The sequence below is a fragment of the Diplotaxodon limnothrissa genome, linkage group LG4 (assembly GCF_057381915.1).
Source record: "Diplotaxodon limnothrissa isolate DT_005_m linkage group LG4, D_limnothrissa_male_GT1.1, whole genome shotgun sequence".
Classification (NCBI taxonomy): Eukaryota; Metazoa; Chordata; class Actinopteri; order Cichliformes; family Cichlidae; genus Diplotaxodon; species Diplotaxodon limnothrissa.
In genome coordinates, this window is record NC_140599.1 from 3,661,210 (window position 1) to 3,683,701 (window position 22,492).

General features: G+C 47.8%; 1 pseudogene; it reads left to right on the plus strand.

Annotated features, from left to right (window-relative positions):
• Window positions 1-12,986: 12,986 nt before the first annotated feature.
• LOC146633050 (uncharacterized) lies at window positions 12,987-14,905 on the plus strand (annotated as a pseudogene).
• The last annotated feature ends 7,587 nt before the right edge of the window (window positions 14,906-22,492 follow it).

Consider the following 22,492-nt stretch of genomic DNA (forward strand, 5'->3'; position numbering starts at 1 on the left):
CAGGCTTTCAAATGAATTAAAAGTCTGTCTTGGTTAGGGATGGGTATCGAAAACCGGTTCTTGTTGAGAACCGGTTCCCACTGTTTCAATTCCTTGGAATCGTTTGCCACTTTTAAAAACGATTCCCTTATCGATTCCAGTTGCCCCGAATGACGTCATCACGTTGAGTAGCGTCTTTTACCCAGTAGGAAACACGGCGCCTGAGCGGCACAAACGCTCAAAAGTTTGGTTACACTTTATGAGAAAGGATGACAACAGGGCAACGTGCAATACTTGCAAAGTAGAGATTTCATCAAAGGGAGGAAACACTACGAATATGCAAAAGCATTTGCTCAAAAAACACGCGATTGCTTTCAACGAATGTCGTGTTTTTGATCCGCTCCGGACTAGCGAAGCTCAACCCAGCAGCAGCGGTAGCGTTTCCACGTCCTCTCCCGTTAATACTGCAGGTAACTAATCAATTAGCATTGCATATTATGTTAGCGCGATTTACCTTATTACAAAACCTGCTATTACTGTGCGTTGCATTTAGATAACCATGATGAGAGAGACAGAGTCTGGCTGGCTCAGATGCTGGCAGTTCTCGCTGCAGTCTACCGGTAGCGTCTCCTTTCAGGCCAGGATAGACGAATGTCACCCAGCAGTGTCTAAGTTTGTGGTCAAAGGCTTGCACCCATTTGCCACAGCAGATGCCCCCGATTTCACTTTGGTAAGTGAATGTGTTTAATTGTAGGCAGGGACATTACTGGATATTCTTGTGTAATTGCTACAGAATAATTTATGTTAAACTTTGTTATTGCTACAGGAGAATATTTATTTTATTATTTTACATATACATTTTTTTCCTGGGGACCCTGTGACACCCCATTGAAGAGCCGTAGGCTGGATCTCTTAAGATCTCACTGTTGGGTTTGTAAGGCCATGTTACTCCTAAATTTCTATCTTGTTCAAAGAGAAGATATAAAACACAGTTCTAAGCTAATCGACTTTAGTGTTCTCCTTTTTAAAAAAAAAGAATCGATAAGAGAATCGATAAGGAATCGAATCGTTAAACAGAATCGAAAATGGAATCGGAATCGTTAAAATCTTATCAATACCCATCCCTAGTCTTGGTCTTTCATTAATTAATAGGCTGGTGTGAAAAATTGCTGCCACACCGCCCCCTCGGCCTGTGCTTCGAGGTTTCTGGTAGTTAGAATGACTCGGGGGTGTTGATTCATTTAAACTAACATAATCATCCTGCTGCAACCAGGTTTCTGTAAGGCAGAGTAAATCAATTTGTTGATCAATTATTAAGTCATGTACTAACAGAGACTTGGAGGAGAGAGACCTAATATTTAATAATCCACATTTCACTGTTTTACTCTTTGGTTCAGATGTGGATAATGTATTGTTCTTTCTTTGTAATTGTTTATGTTTAAGTCGTTTGTTGCTGGTTTTTAGTTTGTTTTTTGTCTTTTTGGAAGCTGACACAGTCTCTATGGAGATGGGTTTTTGGGGGGGGTAGCAGGAGGAGAGAAGCTGCAGAGAGGCGTGTAAGACTGCAACTCTGCTTCCTGGTCCCAACTCTGGATAGTCATATTTTGGGGGGTTTAATAAATTTGTCCATATTTCTAGAAATGAGAGCTGCTCCATCCAAAGTGGGATGGATGCCGTCTCTCCTAACAAGACCAGGTTTCCTCCAGAAGGTTTGCCAATTATCTATGAAGCCCACATCATTTCTGGGACACCACTCAGACAGCCAGCAATTTAAGGAGAACATGCGGCTAAACATGTCACTCCTGGTCTGATTGGGGAGGGGACCAGAGAAAACTACAGAGTCCGACATTGTTTTAGCAAAGTTGCACACCGATTCAATATTGATTTTAGTGACCTCCGATTGGCGTAACCGGGTGTTATTACTGCCGACGAGAATTATGATTTTACTGAATTTACGTTTACCCTTAGCCAGCAGTTTTAAATTTCCTTCAATGTCGCCTGCTCTGGCCCCTGGAAGACAATTGACTATGGTTGCCGGTGTCTCTAGCTTCACATGTCTGAGAACAGAATCACCAATTACCAGAGTTTGACCCCCGGCGGGTGTGTCACCGAGTGGGGAAAAACGGTTAGACACATGAACGGGTTGGTGGTGTACCTGGGGCTTCTGTTTAGGACTATGCTTCCTCCTCACCGTGACCCAGCCGCCCTCTTTCCCCAGCTGCTTGGGGTCTGCCGGGGAACAGCTAGCGGGGCCTATGCTATCTTCGGCTGCACCAGCTACAGGGGCCTGGCTAGCTACAGGTGAATGAAGGGTGCGAAGCCGAGTTTCCAATTCAGTAATCCTGGCCTCCAGAGCTGCAAATATGCTACATTTGTTACAGATATCATTACTGCTAAAGGAGGCCGAGGAGTAACTAAACATCTGACACAATGAGCAAGAAAGTGCAGGAGGGACAGGTGAAGTAGCCATGGTGCTAACGAGTCGGCTACGAGCTAAGCTAAGCTAGCGAAACAGTACAGAGACAGTGAGTGAATACTTTGGCTATAAATTAGGTAGTGAGTACACAGAAAGTGTGCTTCGGATGAAGCACGTGAAAATTATACTATGAAAGAAGAATATATTTAAAAGTTGTTAATTAAATTGCTAAGCAAATAAGCTACTCAGAAACACCACTGTGTTTGAGCAGGAACAGGAAGTGATACTCTACCGCAGAGCGAGCGAACACCAAGTGACAGCGCCACAAGTTGGCTCTGAAGGTGCACCGCTCTCTTCGCGCAGCAGTTCAGCCTTTCGGAACCCATTGGTGATGGTGGATTCTTTCACAGCACTCCACGCTGTTAGGATCCACTGACAGACATCAGAAAAGGATGCTTTTCGCATGCGGCCAGTTTTTGTGAATGACTTTTCACCGCTTGTCATCCAAGTCTCCCACTCAACTCGTAGTGCAGCTTTAAATGCCCGATTTACACTGATGTCAAGTGGCTGCAAAAACTTTGTTGTACCTCCAGGAATCACAGCTGGAATGGAGTTTGTTTTCTTGATTGCTGCTTTCACAGAATCTGTGATGTGCGCCCTCATGCTATCCAAAACAAGCAGTGCTTTTTTCCGGTGAAAAAATCCTCCCGGGCGCTTCCCATAGCACTCCGTTAACCATTCCTTCATTAGACCTTCTATCATCCACCCTTTGGTGTTAACTTTGACCACTATGCCTTTCGGGAGTTGTTCTTTCGGCATAGTTATGCGCTTAAAAATCACCATTGGTGGAAGTTTTTGTCCGGATGCCGTGCATGCCAGAACGCAGGTGAAGTGCGTCCTCTCATGGCCTGTTGTTTTCAACAACACGGATGATGCACCTGTCTTGTTAACGGTCCTGGTCAGAGGCAGATCAAATGTTAAAGGTACCTCATCCATATTGATTATGTCGTCTGGTCCGATGGAGTTTTCTTGTATCTTTTTTTCAACGAATTTGTGGAAGTTTTCAACTTTTTCCTGATAGTCAGGGGGGAGTTGCTGACAGAGAGTGGTCCGTGCCCTGATGGACAGGTTTTTACATTTCATAAATCTGAAACACCATGACGGCCCACCTTTGAAATCTTTAATATTCATTTCGCGGGCGATTGTTTTGGCTTTCAGTCGGATCTTTACAGTGGATACACCTCGGCCACCTGCTCTCTGTGTGTTCATCCATTCCTCCAGGACATTTTCAAGTTCAGGCCACCTGCTTTTATGTCCTCTGAAAGCTTTTCTCGACTTTTGGCATTGCATGAGCTCTTCCCGCTGTCGCCTCCAACGTCTCACCATAGACTCATTGACGCTAAGCTTGCGTGCAGCAGCGCGGTTTCCCTCCTGGATAGCAAGATCGATGGCCTTCAACTTAAAACTTGCATCATACGAACTTCTTCGTGTGGTTTCCATGATGAAGGGGCGAGGATTTGAAAATAATTACTAGTTAGTAATTTGTTGTGCGTGTTCTATCTGCTAAAGAAAAAGTAGTTCAATTCAATTCAATTCAATTTTATTTATATAGCGCCAAATCACAAAATAAGTCGCCTCAAGGCGCTTCATAGATACAGAGAAAAAAACCCAACAATCATATGACCCCCTATGAGCAAGCACTTTGGCAACAGTGGGAAGGAAAAACTCCCTTTTAACAGGAAGAAACCTCCGGCAGAACCAGGCTCAGGGAGGGGCGGCCATCTGCTGCGACCGTAGTGTATTGTAACGATGGTTAAGTGTTACTGGACAGTGACATGTTGGTTTTCTCTGCACACTGTTGTTGTTGCTTTAAGATTCGTGTTTGGTTGGGCTGCAGGAAGTAGTGAGGGTGGTGTACAAGAAGGGGTGGGGGGACCTGGTTGTTCTGTGTGTGTGCCAGGCTGAAGAGAGGTGTAGTTCAAGAGCGCTTCCCCCTGAGTTAACAACCCGCTGGCTTATGTGCCGAATAAACGGACAAACTGAGACCCCAACCGTCTGGTTCTTGTGAACGTTACATTGGTGTCAGAAGTGAAGAAAGAAAAAAAGAACCCCAGAACGCCCGACACCCTGTTGCTGGCGACGCTTGCCGTTACGAGACGAGGATGTTGCCGGGCAGGATTAAGAAGGAGACGGAGGAGAGGGAGGTTCGCCCGCGCTCGCCTGCCCATGGAGTGAGGGAAACGGCGCTGCGGCTGTCTGCCGAAGCTGGATTTTCTCCAGGTTTGACTAGGCTCGGGAACTGTTCGCACAGCCTCCGCGATTCCGGCGGGAAGGAGTCGACCTCGTTTGGCGCGCCGTCACGTGATGTAAACAAACATGGTGGCGCCCAGCAAGCGGCAGCGAATATAAAAACGCCTAAGTTCAGTGGCAAGACGCCATGGGAAGTGTTTATCGCACAGTTCGAGCTGTTAGCTGTTGCAGCTGGCTGGTCTGAGGAACATAAAGCTCTCCAATTGGCTTTGTGCCTGTGTGAGGATGCAGCTGCATGCCTGCTGCTGCTGACCGAGGAGCAGAGGGGAGATTATAATGCTCTGGTCGGAGCACTTCAGAGGCACTTCGGGCAGTATAACCAACCAGTGCTGCTGAGGTCGGAGTTCCACAACAGACGCAGATTGCCAGGTGAGCCCCTCCGCATTTTGGCCCATGAAGTCGAGTGCCTTTGCCGGAGGGCGTATGACAGCATGCCACCATCAGTGCAGGCGGAGTTAGCTCGGGACCAGTTCCTGCAGGCCCTGAGCCCTAAAGAGCTCCGTATGCAAACTCAGCTTGCTCGGCCGGCCACACTCAGTGCAGCCCTGGAGCTAGCGTTGGAGAGGGAGATGCTTGCAGGATCCTCTGGGGGCGCTGATGACGCACACGTGGTGAGGGCTGTGTCGGCACCTGTGGAACAGATGGAGACGCCAGCGGGCCTGTGCAGTTTGGTGCAGGCAGCTTCGCTGCAGTCGCCTTCCCCTCGGGCTGGCCCACACCGCCGACCTCAGAGCTGCTGGGGATGTGGACGAGTCGGACACCTCATCAGGCAGTGCCCCAAGCTTGCAGCGGTTCAGGGAAACGCCCACGGGCCCGTGTAGGCAGGAGTACACGGGCCTGGGAGAACAACATCCCCACACCACCGCCACCTCCACCCGGTGCGGCCATCACTGTGGGCTGGACCCAGGTTGGCGGCTTTTGCCATGTTCCAGTGACGATTGCGGGGGTGTCCTGTACGGCCCTGCTGGACACGGGATCCAATGCAACGCTGGTCCGACCCGATATTGTCCCAACCGGAGCTGCTGTACAACCGACTAACGTGCAACTTAAGACTGTGACCGGTGATCTGGCCCCAATGAGAGGGAAGGGAGTGTTCCAGTTCAAGGTGGGGGACCTCGGTGTGTCTTATGCTGCCTGGGTGGCTGACGTGCAGGACGCCTGCATCCTTGGGCTGGATTTTTTACGAGCCATTGGTGGTGTACTGGACTTAGGCAAAGGCCTCCTCGTACTCCCTGATGGGAAGAAGGTGCCGCTTATTCCTCCCCCGCTCTGCACAGCATCTGCCGCGGCGTCCACCTCCACCGCAGAGACCCCTGCAGACCCGCCAGCAGAACAGCGAGCGGAGGAGGAGGAGGAGGAGAGGCTCTCAGCAGTGAGGAGTATCTGGTCAAAGAACTGTGAGGGGCTGACTCCACAGCAGCAAGAGAGTCTATGGCAGGTACTAAAAGAGTTTAGTGACATTTTTGCCCTGAAAGAAAGTGATGTTGGCTTGACACACTTGGTAGAGCACGTCATTGAGACCGGGGATGCCCAGCCTATTAAAGTGCGCCCCCGCCGCCTGCCCCTGGCTCATCAGGAGGCTGCAGACAGGGAGCTGTGTGAAATGATGAAGGCGGGCATCATAGAACCATCTGATAGCCCGTGGGCCTCCGCGGTGGTGATGGTGCCTAAGAAAAAAAGTCCTAGGATGCGTTTCTGTGTGGACTACAGACCACTCAACAAAGTGACGAAGAAAGACTCTTACCCCCTTCCCAGGATTGATGAGTCCCTCGACTTAGTAGCCGGGTCCTCCTGGTTTTCCACCCTGGACCTGCGGAGTGGCTACTGGCAGGTGCCACTGTCCCCGGAATCCAGACCGAAGACAGCCTTCTGCACTAACAGGGGACTATGGCAGTTCAAAGTCCTGAGTTTTGGCCTTTGCAACGCTCCTGCGACCTTCGAGAGGCTCATGGACAGTGTGCTGGCTGGCGTCCCACGGCAACGGTGTCTGGTTTACCTGGATGATCTTCTAGTGCACGGGAGCTCCTTTGATGCTGCCCTGGATGCCCTGAGACAAGTGTTGGAGAGGGTGGCGGCTGCAGGCCTGAAGCTGCATCCCGACAAGTGCCACTTCATGAGGAGGGAGGTGGAGTTTCTGGGCCACAAGCTGGGTCGTGAGGGCATCAGCACTTTGGAGGAAAAAATTCACACCATTACCGGGTGGCCCACACCAGCAGACAAGAAACAGCTCAAAAGCTTCCTAGGACTGGCGTCTTATTACAGGAGGTTTGTGAAGGGCTTTTCCTCCATAGCCGCACCACTCTTCCACCTGCTGCAGAAGGACCGTGACTTCATCTGGACCCAGGACTGTCAGCAGGCGTTCGACACCCTCCGCAGATCGCTGACAGAGTCCCCAGTCCTTGCCCCCCCTGACCCCGCCCTGCCTTTTGTCCTGGACACTGACGCAAGTAATGTGGGGCTGGGAGCGGTGTTGTCGCAGGTTGGACCGGAAGGGGAGAAGATGGTGGCGTACTTCAGCCGGGTCCTGAACAGGAGTGAGCGGCGCTACTGTGTCACACGACGAGAGCTGTTGGCTGTGGTGGCGGGGGTGAGACACTTTAAATACTACCTGTGCGGCACAGCATTTGTTGTCAGAACTGATCATGCTGCCCTTCAGTGGCTGATGTCTTTCAGGGAGCCAGAGGGACAGGTGGCTCGCTGGCTGGAGGAGCTCCAAGCCTTCAATTTCACCGTGGAGCACAGAGCAGGGACGCACCATTCTAACGCAGACGCCCTCTCTCACCGCCCATGTGCTGCAGCTGGCTGCCGTTACTGTGAGAAGCGAGAGGAAATAGAGCGGGAACTCACGACAATAGACGGAGCAGCACAGCTCGCCTGCAGGGTTCTTCTGGTGGTGGATGCAGCGGAGTGGAGGGCACGGCAGGAACAAGACACAGACCTGCTGCCGGTCCTGCAGTGGCTGGAGAAGGGGGAGCCTTTGGGATGAGGTCACTGGGTTTTCCATCTGTACCAGGGGGCTGTGGGCCAAGTTCGCAGCTCTCAGGCTGAAGGAGGGGGTGTTGGAGCGTGCCTGGAAGGATCCTGCCACGGGGGAGGAGAGGTGGCAGGTTGTGGTGCCAAGGTCGCTGAGGTCAGCTGTGCTGGGAGCCTGCCATGGGAGCACTGGCTCTGGCCACTTTGGGGTCTCCACGACTCTTCGCCGCCTCCGCCAGGGCTATTACTGGGGTCAACAGCGGAGGGATGTGGAGGACTTTTGCCGCAGCTGTGATGCATGTTCCTCACACAAAGGGCCACAAGACCAGTCCCGGGCTCAGCTTCAGCAGCAACCAGCAGGAGCCCCAATGGAGCGAGTAGCTGTGGACGTCATGGGCCCATTTCCTCGCACAGACAGAGGAAACCGCTATGTTCTTGTGGCCATGGACTATTTTACCAAGTGGCCGGAAGCATACGCCATCCCAGATCAGGAGGCTGAGACGGTCGCTGATGTATTAGTGGAGGGGATGTTCAGCCGCTTTGGAACAGCAGAGACCCTCCACAGTGACCAGGGGCGTAACTTTGAGTCCAAGGTATTTAGAATAGAATAGAATAGAATTCAACTTTATTGTCATTGCACATGCACAGGTACAGGGCAACGAAATGCAGTTTGCATCCATCCAGAAGTGCTTTAGTGATATAGATATATTACAATATATATTAGCAATAGTATAGATATGTAAGTATACTACAGAAATGGGTCTATTATGGTATGTTATAATGTACACGGTATGAAGTATGTTGTGAATATTCTATAACTAAGTATGTAAAGGCTGTAGTGAGTACAAGCTATGTACAGGCTATGAACAGGATATAAATATGAAAAACTATACAGAATATGAAATAAATAACTTTACAGAAATCTGAGATATACAGCTATACAGAAATGGGAACTATGCAAGTTGTAAACAGTTGTAGGATTAAAGATTATTGAATGTACAGAATGATTATTTACACAGAGCTATACAGTAGTGCAGTTAAGATAAGTGAGGGTGTAGATAGTTTCTACAGAGGCTATATAAAGTGCTAGTGGTTGTGAGTGGTGGTTCAGTCCATGTTATTATTGTGTGTTTGAGGGTACAGTTGTCCATTGTGGGTGTGTGTATGTTCAGTCCATGAGTTTAACGTGGGTCAGATGTCAGGAGGCAGAGTTCAGGAGTCTGACAGCTGTGGGGAAGAAGCTGTTCCGGTACCTGGTGGTCTTAGTCCGGAGGCTCCTGTGGCGCCTCCCAGAGGGCAGGAGGGTGAAGAGTCCATGTGATGGGTGACTGGGGTCTTTGATGATTTTCCCAGCCCTTTTCAGACACCGCTTCCTGTAGATGTCTTTTATGGCAGGAAGTGGTGCTCCGGCGATGCGCTGGGCAGTTTTCACGACCCTCTGCAACGCCTTCCGGTCCGAGGCAGAGCAGTTCCCGTACCAGACTGTTATACAGTTGGTCAGGATGCTCTCGATGGTGCAACGATAGAAGTTCACCAGGATGTCTGAGGACAGGTGGTTCTTCCTCAGGGTCCTCAAGAAGAAGAGGCGCTGGTGAGCCTTCTTGACCAGCTTGGAGCAGTTGGTCGTCCAGGTGAGATCCTCGGAGATGTGGACTCCCAGGAACTTGAAGCTGCTCACACGCTCCACAGCCGTCCCCTTAATGTGGATGGGTGGATGTGGGTCAGCATTCCTCCTGTAGTCCACGATGAGCTCCTTGGTCTTCTCGGTGTTAAGCAGCAGGTTGTTTGTGTCGCACCACTCAGCCAGACGATCCACCTCCTCCCTGTAGGCGGCCTCATCGTTGTCACTGATGAGGCCAATCACCGTGGTGTCATCTGCAAACTTAATGATGGTGTTGGAACCATCAGCAGGTCTGCAGTCGTGGGTGAAGAGGGAGTAGAGGAAAGGGCTCATCACACAGCCTTGTGGTACACCGGTGTTCATTGTGATGGTAGATGAGCAGTGGTTATCCAGCCGGACATGTTGGGGGCGGTTGGTCAGGAAGTCCAGTAACCATTTGCAGATGAGGGAGCTGATGCCCAGGTCTGTCAGTTTCCTGATGAGTTGTGAGGGGTGGATTGTGTTGAATGCTGAACTGAAGTCTATAAACAGCATTCTGGCGTAGGTGTTGTTGTTGTCCAGGTGTGAGAGGACAGAGTGCAGTGCGATGGAGACTGCATCCTCTGTGCTCCTGTTCTGGCGGTATGCGAATTGGTGGGGGTCCAGGGTGGGGGGGAGACAGGATTTGAAGTGTGCTAGGACCAGCTGCTCTAAGCACTTAGTGATGATGGGGGTGAGTGCTACTGGGCGGTAGTCATTGAGGCAAGATGGGTTGGAGTTTTTGGGTATCGGGACGATGGAGGTGGATTTGAAGCAGGCCGGTACCACAGCGTGGGCCAAGGACAGATTGAATATGTCTGTGAGCACTCCTGCAAGCTCCCCAGAACACGCTCTGAGAACACGCCCGGGGATGCCATCTGGACCTGCAGCCTTGTGGACATTGATCCTGCTCAGCACCGCTCCTACATCGGTGGGGGAGAGAGTCAGAGGTTGGTGGTCTGGCGTCATGTCTGCTTTGGTTGTGGTTGTGGGGTTCCCTCGCTCAAAACGAGCATAAAAGTTGTTGAGCTCGTTGAGGAAGGAGACATCAGAGGATGCGGGGGAGGGTTTGGTGGTCCTGTAGTCTGTAATGGTCTGGAGTCCTTGCCACATGCGTCGGGGGTTGGAGTTGGAGAAGTGTTCTTCTACCTTCTTTTTGTAATGGTGTTTGGCTTTTTTGATGCCCTTCTTTAGATTAGCCCTGGCTGTGCTGTAGGCGTGTGCATCTCCTGACCTAAAGGCGGTGTTGCGGGCCTTCAGGAGGAGACGAACATCCCGGTTCATCCAAGGCTTCTGGTTGGGGTACATGGTGATCCGTTTCTGGGTGGTGACACTGTCTGTGGTTTCGGAGATGTAATCCAGTACAGATGAGGCGTACTGGTCCAGGTCTGTGTGGGTGAACATATTCCAGTCTGTGTTTTTAAATCTGTCCTGGAGCACTGCGTCTGTCCCCTCTGGCCACACTTTAATTGTCCTCACAGCAGGTTTCACACGTTGGATGAGTGGTGAATACCTAGGTGTGAGGAACAGGGAGAGATGGTCCGATTGTCCAATGTGGGGGAGGGGTGTGGCTTTGTAGGCTCCAGCCAGGTTGGAATACACATGGTCTAAAGTCTTGTCTCCTCTGGTGTGGCAGGAGACATGTTGGTGGAATCTGGGGAGGACTGTCTTTAAGTTGGTGTGGTTGAAGTCGCCAGCAACAATAAAAGCAGCCTCGGGGTGTTTGTTCTGGTGTTTGTTAATGGCTGCAGAAAGTTCTTTCATGGCTAACCTAGCATTAGCGTCGGGGGGGATATACACGGCAGTGAGTATGATTGAAGTGAGTTCTCTGGGGAGATAATAAGGTCTGCATTTGACCATTAGAAACTCCGCATTAGGTGAGCAGTGACTCTCAGTAGTAGTGGAGTTCATGCACCAAGCATTGTTAATATAAATGCACAAACCTCCACCTCTGGTCTTGCCGGAGTCATCTGCTAGCCTGTCGGCTCGGTGTGTGTGGCGTCCTGCTAACTCGATAGCATTGTCCGGGCAGCTGTTGTTCAACCATGTTTCGGTGAAAAACATGACATTTGAGTCCATAATCCGTCTGTTGTTAGAGATGGAGAGCCGTATCTCATCCATTTTGTTTGCCAGAGAACGGATATTGGCGAGGAAAATACTGGGTAAAGGCAGCCGGTGTGGTGTTAGCTTTAGCTTAGCCCGTAGCCCTCCGCGCCTACCTCGCCTTTGTTTACGATCTCGGCGCCGTCTGCGTGCACTTCCGCCCGGCCGGGGAGAGTGGGCAGCCTCCGGTGTTCTGGAGATCTCTGGGATGAGTCGGAGATCGGCGATAAAACTGTTGGAGTTGTGAGTCCAGATGTTTGCTGCCATGTGTGAACGCCTTGGGACTAAGAAAACCCGCACCACCCCACTTCACCCCCAAAGCGATGGGCTGGTGGAAAGGTTTAACAGGACGCTGGCCCAGCAGCTAGCCATCCTTACCTCAGAACACCAACGGGACTGGGATTACCATCTTCCCCTTACCCTCATGGCCTACAGGTCGGCAGTGCAGGACTCCACCCAATGTACGCCTGCCCTGCTCATGTTAGGGAGAGAGCTGAGAACTCCTGCAGAGTTGGCTTTTGGGAAACCCCCGGACGCGCCAGAGGCACCACCGGGCCGGGACTACGCAAGGAAGCTGCAGGACCGGCTGGATTCTGCACATTCCTACGCCCGAGAGCAGCTGGCGAAGGCAGGCCTGCGCCAAAAGAGGAATTACGACATCACCACTAAAGGGAGGCACTTCCGTGCTGGGGAGCTGGTGTGGGTCTACAGCCCAAAGAGGAAGAAGGGATGGTGTCCTAAACTGGATAGCAGCTGGGTGGGGCCTTGCAGCGTCCTAGAGCGAGTGGGGGAGGTTGTTTACAGGGTGCAGTTGCCTCCTAGGGGGAGGATAGTAGCGCTGCACAGAGACCGGATGGCCCCCTACAGAGGACAGTCCCTCCCCTCCTTTCCGGAGGGACGTGTACAGAGCATCCATGACCCTGCTCAGAGGGGCCCCCGACCGGGGCTGCGTTCCCCCCCCTCGGACTCTTCACCCCAAAGCCCCGAAGCTCCGCGTCCTCCTCAGGGGCTCAGGAGGTCAAGGAGGGAACGTAGGCTACCGCCCCGCCTCAGAGACTGTGTCGTTCCCTCGGGGACGAGGAACTTATTGCTGGGGGGGGCAGTGTAACGATGGTTAAGTGTTACTGGACAGTGACATGTTGGTTTTCTCTGCACACTGTTGTTGTTGCTTTAAGATTCGTGTTTGGTTGGGCTGCAGGAAGTAGTGAGGGTGGTGTACAGGAAGGGGTGGGGGGACCTGGTTGTTCTGTGTGTGTGCCAGGCTGAAGAGAGGTGTAGTTCAAGAGCGCTTCCCCCTGAGTTAACAACCCGCTGGCTTATGTGCCGAATAAACGGACAAACTGAGACCCCAACCGTCTGGTTCTTGTGAACGTTACAGTATTCTTCTTTGCATTGATTTTTCATCTATCTTGTTTTTTATTCTAATTCTGGTTAGAGTCCCCCTAGTGGTGGAAGAAAAATCCACAGAATAGGGCTTTGGAGCGTGATGTCACGGGGGTGGGCGTGGAAAGGATTTTAGCCCGATTCGCCATTTTGGGGGTCTAAGCTAGGAGCGATAGCATAGCCATGGTTCGTACTTGCTGTGTGCTCGGCTGCAATGTTCGATCTTACGACCGGACGGGAATAAGGTTGGATTGTCTTTTTATGCTTTCCCAACCTGGAAGCAACATGAAGGAGCTCATGTATCGGATGTTACCAAACGAAGGCGTCTAGCCTGGATAGCAGCCGTGAGACGAGTTGATATCAAGTTCTGTTACGTCTCCAGATATCAGCGGGTGTGCTCACGACATTTTCATTCCGGTAAGTTCTAAATATGTTCTTATCACACTTTATAGCTGAATAATATTACCGTTGGTGGTCTCGGAAGTTATAGAAATAGCGATCAAACATCGAATGGAGTGACTTTGCAGACATATGTGCTATGTAACGATTCGCTAATTGTTTCGCACAACTGTAGGGAAGCCTGCCTATGAAATGGATCAAACAAATCCAGACTGGGTACCAACGCTACACATGGGGCACTCCGAAACCCGAACATCACATTCAGACCGTCACAGGAGGCGAACACAACGTCAACAAAATAAAGTACTATTTGGAGGTAAACGACAACCGCACCCCCAGCCACAGTCTCTTATTTTAAAAGTTGATCTTAGTCAATTAACACAAACATTTTTGAGTATTCATACGGCCTTAATGTATAAACCATTTAAAACTTCTCTTGTGTATTTGCACTCTTTTTATTGGACAGGCTTTGACAATGGAGCAGCAGAGTGTGAAGGTGAAGCCTCAGCAGAAGTTACCACAGAAGAGCAGCCAGAGATGGACACCACAGAAGAGCAACACCATAACAACCTTGTTATTTTGGCTGAGGGACAAATTTGTGCTGGACAAGTAGAAGCAGAGGTAACGGGTGCAGATGCAGAAAACATTGATATCAGAGAGAAACAGACAGAAGATCAACAACTGACAAATGATTGTGTGCGCTGTGTACAGAGCAGAGCAGAAATAAACCGGCTGCTGGAGGAGAACAGAAAGCTTAAATCAAAGTTGGACAAGACAGAGCTGAATGAAAACTTTTTAAAGGGTGACACGGAAAAAGTGAAATATTACACCGGTTTTACTTGTTTTGCTATTTTTATGTCCATGCTCGAGAATGTAAAAGCTTTCCTACCAGCATCAAAGAAACTGTCACATTTCCAAATGCTTTTACTCACACTTATGCGACTTAGACTTGATCTTCCTGTTCAGCATCTTAGTTATCTATTCAAAGTCTCCCACAAAACTCTTTCTTCTGTCTTTTCTGATACAATTGACGTGTTGTATGCCCGCTTTGGAATACTTGTACACTGGCCAGAGAGGCACTGTTTGCAAGCAACAATGCCACCAGAATTTACGGACACTTTTGGAAATCGTGTAGCCATCATTGTAGACTGTTTTGAAATTCGTACAGAACGACCATCTAATTTAAAGGCTCGTGCTCAAACGTACTCACACTACAAGGGTACACACACCATGAAATATCTGATCGGGATTACTCCACAAGGTGCAATTTCATTCATTTCTAAGGGGTGGGGGGGCCGTCATCAGATAAACACATCACAGAGCAATGTGGCATACTTAACAAGCTGTTACCAGGGGATGTAGTTTTGGCTGACAGAGGCTTTGACATCAGAGATGCGGTGGGAATGATGTGTGCGGAGGTAAAGATCCCAGCATTTACAAGGGGCTTCTGTCAACTAGATGCCAAGGACATAGAAAATACACGAGCCATTGCACACCTAAGAATCCATGTTGAACGAGTAATTGGCAGTTTGCGCAACAAATTCAAAATGCTACATACTACCATGCCAATCCGTTCTCTTCTTCCATGTGAGGGTGAAGACGTTACATTCCTTGATAAAATTGTGAGGGTGTGTTGTGTTTTGGTTAACATGTGCCCCAGTGTGGTAGTGAAACCAGGCACACATGAGACTTGTACTTGTTAATTAATAATTGTTTAAAAAAGGAAAACCTTTTTAGTTTTTTGTATGTGTGACTGTATGAACACATTGACATTGCGTTATGTAACCATTTCTGTACCTGTATACTATAAGCGAAAGTTTATCATCACTTTGAACTCTTTGTTTCACTAAAATTACGTTATAATAAAAGCAAGATAACAAATAACTGCTTTGCACTCTTTATTTCACACTTTGACAATTGGTACATGGTAAGTGCTGCACGTTTGAAATCAAGTTATACATATTTCAATGCACTTCTGGCAAAAAACTAGACACCAGAAGAAAAAACGTTGTGACCACTCGGGGCTGCATTTCGCTTAGAGAAATGTTTTCCTACAAGTTCAGGAAGGCACACCTTCTGAAAGAAATCCTGAGCTTTCTTTAAATGTGATTCCCAGAAGTGCACATCTGGGAAGATGCGTAAAATTGCCATGTCTTTTTGTGTCCATACCACGAGGTCACAGTGCTTTGCGTTGGCCACAAAGACCTGTGTTTGCACTTGTGAGTAAAAGCGATGTGTCTTCTTCAAGTTAAGTCCTTTTGCTGTCAACTCGAGGCAGAAGTCTTTGTCATGTGCATTCAACGCTTGCTGAATGCTGTCACATCTGTATTTAAATGGACATTTAATTTATAGGCACCCCTTCCCACAGCATTCACACGTGGTTAGTCCATCAGGAGATGCTCCTACTTCAGGAAAAGCCATGTTAACAAGAAAACCACACATACGGACCTGTAGGTTGTTGTGACATGCTGACATTGTCTGGGTGTAGGCATGTCGAGCATCCTGTTCATGCTCCAGTCCCCAAGTTGTTTGCACATTACAGACAGAGTTAACAGGGTAGCAAACACGATTAACCACAGTAATGGCGGGTTTTTCTACAGTGGTGGCAAACACAGCGTGCATCATTGAAGCTGTGATCCTCCCAGCACGCCAAACATACCATTCTGGGCTCTTGTGTTGCAGTCTTGTGCGTACCTCAATAGCTTCTGCCTGTTCTTCAGTTACTTTAGCTGTGTTTATGTACTTTACGCAGTGCAGTTGTAGCTCGGTAAGGCCAAGGGACTGTGCACCTGTGCTGTGCAAACACGCCAGAGACAGTGGTAATGTGGATGACTGTACAGTGTGTGATGTGTAGTATTTCTCCAATCCAGACAAACACACTGCTTTATTGTGTTTTTGAAGTGTGTCTAACACTGGTGACAACTCCTCAAACGTAGCAGAGGGAATCTTTCTTTTTGAAGGACGGCTTCTTCTGCCTTTCACCACAGACGGTCCGTTTATATTTTCAGTCCTCACAAATCCTCACAAAGCTCCAGGACCAGACGGCATCCCAGGCCGGCTACTCAGAGTGTGTGCCGACCAGCTGGCAGAGGTGTTCACCAACATCTTCAACCTCTCCCTGAGGCAGTCAGTGGTCCCCACGTCCCTCAAAGCATCCACCATCATTCCCGTTCCCAAAAAATCAGTGGTCTCCTGTCTGAATGACCACCGTCCTGTTGCACTGACATCCGTCATCATGAAGTGCCTGGAGCGGCTGGGCAAAGGTCACATCTGCTCCTCCCTCCCTGACACACTGGACCCTCTTCAGTTTGCCTATCGGACAAACAGAGCCACAGAGGATGCCATCGCCCTGGCAACATACACCACCCTCACTCACCTGGAGAAAGGGAATACATATGCAAGGATGCTCTTCATCGACTACAGCTCGGCATTTAACACCATCATCCCCTCAAAACTTGCCACGAAGCTCGTCGACCTTGGGCTGGGAACACCGATCTGCAGATGGATTCTAAACTTCCTCACAAACAGGCCCCAGGTGGTGAGAGTTGGTAAGCACACCTCCTCATCACTCATCCTGAACACAGGTACGCCACAGGGTTGTGTGCTTAGCCCCCTCCTATATTCCCTGCTCACACACGACTGTGTTGCTAAACACGTGTCCAACATCATCATCAAGTTTGCGGATGACACAACCATCATAGGTCTCATCACAGGCAATGATGAGACGGCCTATAGAGAGGAGGTGATGGCGCTGTACGAGTGGTGCCTGGAAAATAACCTGACTCTCAACATCAGCAAAACTAGAGAGATGATAGTGGACTACCGGAAACGCCCAGTCAGAGAACACCAGCCCATCCATATCAACGGTGTCAAGGTCGAAAGGGTCAGCAGCTTCAAGTTCCTTGGAGTCAACATCACTGAGGACTTCTCCTGGACCCTTCACACAGACGCTGCTATCAGGAAAGCTCGCCAGCGGCTTTACTTCCTGAGGAGGCTGAGGAAGTTTGGCATGCACGCCAACATCACCTCAAATTTCTACAGGTGTGCAATTGAGAGCTTGCTGACGAGCTGCATCACAGTTTGGTACGGAAGCTGCTCTGCCAGCAGCCGTAAATCACTACAGAGGGTGGTGAAGGCAGCAGAGCACATCACTGGCACGAGGCTTCCTGCCATTCAGGACATTTATCTCCAGCGATGCCTCCGTACAGCACACAGCATCATCAAGGACCACAGCCACCCAGCACATCAGCTGTTCTCCTTGTTACCATTTGGCAGACGTTACAGTAGCCTGTCTGCTCAGACTACAAGACTCAAAAACAGTTTCTACCATCAAGCCATACGACACTACAACACTTAAACACACACACACACACTCCACAGGACGCACTCAGAAGCTACCCTTCACAAGTACTCGGTATAATCTGCACTGGTCACTCCACTTTGTTGATATTTATATTTTTAAAAAGTGCAATACTGTAACAACTGCCACAAAAAAGAAAGACTTTTGTACTGTTTAGTTGTACTGCTGCTCATTCCTGTGCAATATCCCATCTGGCCCCCCTCCCCCCTTACATTCCTATTTAAGATTTTCTTTATTTAATCACTAGTGTGTACATATATTTGTATATACAGGGTGGGCCATTTATATGGATACACCGTAATAACATGGGAATGGTTGCTGATATTAAAGACCTGTTTGTGGCACATTAGTATATGTGAGGGGGCAAACTCCTCAAGATGGGCGGTGACCATGGTGGCCATTTAGAAGTCGGCCATCTTGGACAAAACTTTTGTTTTTTCAATAGGAAGAGGGCCATGTGACACATCAAACTTATTGGTAATGTCACAAGAAAAACAATGGTGTGCTTGGTTTCAACGTAACTTTATTCTTTCATGAGTTATTTACAAGTTTCTGACCACTTATAAAATGTGTTCAATGTGCTGCCCATTGTGTTGGATTGTCAATGCAACCCTCTTCTCCCACTCTTCACACACTGATAGCAACACCGCAGGAAAAATGCCAGCACAGGCATCCAGTATCCGTAGTTTCAGGTGCTGCACATCTCGTATCTTCACACCATAGACAATCCATGGTCACCACCCATCTTGAGGAGTTTGCCCCCTCACATATACTAATGTGCCACGAACAGGACTTTAATATCACCAACCATTCCCATGTTATTACGGTGTATCCATATAAATGGCCCACCTTGTAGATATATATATATTTAGTCAGTTAACTGAAAATCTCAAATTCAAATTCAAATTCAAATTCAAATTTTATTTGTCACGTACACAGTCATACACAGTACGATATGTAGTGAAATGCTTGGACAACTGCTCGTGACCTAAAGAGAACAAAAAAGGAAAAGGCTATGAATAAGATAGGAAATAAATATGAAAAATTAAAAAGGGTAAATTTAACTAGGAAGGAATAAAATATAAATTAAGGTTAAAAATGAAATAACTGTACAACACAAATTAGAATGAAGGGTAAATTTAACTGGGAAGAATAAGATAAAGATAAATATATAAATTAAAGTTGAAAATAAAATAACTACAACAAAATACACAATACACAATATAGAACTATATAAGAATGTATGAAGAAATCTAAATATAAATAAATATATACACAATAACAGCAGCTGTACAAGTATTAACCGGAAATGAAGAATATAGTGACCAGTGTTGTGCAAAACCAAAGTCCAGAAAGTCCAGTGTGTGTGTAAGAACCATATGTGTGGGTCAGTACTGTGTGGTGGTGTGATTGAGAGACCGTATCGCCTGCGGGAAGAAGCTCCTCCTCAGTCTCTCTGTGTTGGTCTTCAGGGAGCGGAATCGCTTTCCTGACCTCAACAGAGAGAACAGTCTGTTGTTGGGATGGCTGAGGTCCTTCACGATCTTCCTGGCCTTGGTCCAGCACCGCCTGCTGTAGATTGAGTGCAGGTCAGGGAGCTCGGAGCGGATGGTGCGCTCAGCTGACCGCACAACCCTCTGTAGAGCTCGTCTGTCCTGCATGGTGCTGTTCCCGAACCAGGTTAAGATGTTTCCCGCCAGGATGCTCTCTATGGTGCACGAGTAAAAGTTCCTGAGCACCTTGGAGGGCAGTTGGAAGTCTCTCAAGCGTCTGAGGTGGTAGAGACGCTGTCGGGCCTTTTTCACCACGGTGCTGATGTGACAGGACCATGACAGGTCCTGCGTGATGTGAACTCCGAGGTATTTGAAGCTGTCCACTCTCTCCACTGGGCACTCGTTGATGACGGGGGTCTGGTAGTTCCTCTCCTGCTTAGTGCTGAAGTCCACTATCAGCTCCTTTGTCTTACTGACGTTTAGAAGGAGGTTGTTCCTCTGGCACCAGTTCTCCAGATTCCTAATCTCCTTCAGGTAGGCCGTCTCGTTGTTATCAGAGATCAGGCCCACCACGACGGTGTCGTCAGCAAACTTGATGATGGTGGTGGAGCTGGTAGTGGCCACACAGTCATATGTGTACAAAGAGTACAGCAGGGGGCTCAGAACACACCCCTGGGGGGCTCCAGTGCTGAGAGTGGTGGAGGCTGAGACATGTCCGCCCATCCTTACTGCCTGTGGTCTGCCAGTTAGGAAGTTGGAGATCCACTGACACATAGATGAGCTGAGTCCCAGATGCTCCAGCTTGGTGGTGAGTGTGGAGGGAATTATGGTGTTAAATGCAGAGCTGTAGTCTATGAAGAGCATTTTAACATAATTCCCCCTTCTAGTGTCCAAGTGAGTGAGTGATGTGTGGAGGAGATGAGAGATGGCATCGTCTGTGGAACGATTTGGACGGTAAGCGAACTGTAGTGGGTCCAGTGTGTCTGGTAGTGAAGAAATGATGAAGTCTCTGACCAGGCGTTCAAAGCACTTCATCACTACTGAGGTGAGGGCTACAAATCTCTTTTTTCTTTTACTACATCTTATTAATATTTTGCTCTTACTATTTTTCTATTTATTTTTTATTATTTTAATTTATTTTATTTTTTTCTACTGTACCATTCTGCTGAGTGACTGTCTTCTGCTCGTCAAATACATTTCATTGCGATGTTGACCCTGTGCTAACTTGCATATGACAAATAGAACTGAAACTGAAAACTGAAACTATGTGAAAAAGTAAGTCTCCATCTTCTTAAATCCCAAATTAATATGAATTGTGATTTAACCACATTTTTTGGAAAGCTGGAAAGCAGAGTTCAGTTTCACCACTCCATGGGGTGAACCTTGTCCTGCAGCTGTCGTTGGGTTTGAAGTGCACTGGAATGCCATGCTTGTTAAACATACTCAGGAGATCCTTGGACAAACCTACTACAGAAGGAAAGCCAATGTTGCTTTTATTCTGCTTCTTCCTAGTTGGCGTCTGATCTTCCTTCTGTACATCTTCCCTGATTTGATGAAGGCCATATTTGTGTTCTAGAATATGGTGGGAGTTGAGCTCATTAAATCACCAGTAAACAACAGGGTCTGGTTGTGGGGCTGGGGTTATTCAGTGTTATCATTACTCTGGGTTCTTATCTAACTTTGTGATAAGCTGCGGTCACTGCAGATCCTTTGCAAGGAGTTGTGTTAGCAGTATAATGTGGTTGTTTCTGTACCGGACAGTTTCCACTGTGCCATTGTGCACTCGCCGTTTTGTACCATAAAAATAACTGTAACGTCTCCACTCCTGAAAAGCTGCATCGCTGCACTGCTCCACCATTCTCCTCCAGTACATCACAAAAGGAAAGTTTTTAAAGCAGAAAAGGTTATTTATTTACAAAAATTCTAATGTTAGAGATCCTGCAACTGGCATTTGGGCTGTGCAGGGGTCTCTCTCTTCCGGAAGATGATTGAATAAAAAGAAAAATAAAATGTTTTGACCACTATGAGTCGGGTTTTCTCTCTTCTATCATGGGGACAAAAGAATCGGGGTTAATATTTGGTGTTTCCGCCCGGTTCTTCGTGTAACAGAGAAAACAAATGTGGCCGAAGGTTGGATCTGATACGAGGCGAACAGAAGACTGGCCTAAAAAGATTTAAAGGTAGGCACAAACCTGTTCAGAGAAAAAGCAAATCTGTGCATATTGGATGAATTCTAAATTATCTGTTCGCTGAGTAGATGATCTTAACTATCAAATTGGCTCAGTAGTGGTAAAACTAAATTCTTGAGAATAAAGTAAAACTTTGAAGCAATGAGAAACTTTGAAGTAATGATAATGAAACTTGGAGAATGACAGTACTGGGTTAAAAGGGATATGGTATTTCATGGTAAAAGAGGAAAAAGAAGTAATGTGTGTTTAGGATGTTAGGTAATTGGTCATTTTTATGTGTTTGAGTCCCTATTGATCATAAGGTTGGACCTGCATCGGTCAAATAGTTCTGGTGGACTTTTGATTGTTGTTTCAAATTAAAGTAAAGTATCTTAGTATCTTATCTTTACAGACGTGTAAAAGGACCCTCCGGCGTGAGGATTATCCCAGGTAGCACCTGCCAATGACTTGGGACCTTGGTTAAAAATAGCTAGTGATTGGATCACTTTGCCATTTGGAACGGTATATGCACTTTTTTGGGCAGCAGAGGTTGGACCTTGGGCGTTCGACGCTTTTAAATTCACTTAGGGTTTAAATGAGGCCAGAGAAAGTTTGGAACTGATACTGGTTAATTGATCACAAAAAAGTTGGACTTTTATCTGTTGGATGGTTAATTTAAATTAGTCAAAATTGTGTAGGTTTTCGGAATTAAGTATGTCAGGCCTGATAATTGTTGTTGTAATTACTGGACGTCCTTGTAATATAATATAAGAGATTCTTATGTGGAGGGAGTCTGTCAGCTGACAGTGAGTGAAAGGACTGATGCTATGTTCAGAGTGTGTGTGAAAATGCAAATGTGGAAGCTGTGAACTGCTTAAACCACCGTTGGTTTCAAAAATGGTGCTGTGAACATTGTTGAATGCGTGTATTTAAGACGCCGTTTAAGTTTATTAGGGGGCTATAAATAAAGTTTTGAGTTTTGCATTATATTTATAGTAATTGACTGAGTTTTGATATATATTGAGTGCACTGTACATACCTAAGACCAATATATTACTTTCAATAGTAACCTCTCTTCAGCAATAAATGCTGGTGTGTTTTAGGTTTTCCATTTTGGTGTGTGATGTGAGAATTATTAGAGGCTTAAATTGTTTTTCTTTCACTTTTCAAAGTATCCATCCATCCATCCATTCGCTTCCGCTTATCCTTTTCAGGGTCGTGGGGGGTGCTGGAGCCTATCCCAGCTGTCATAGGGCGAGAGGCGGGGTA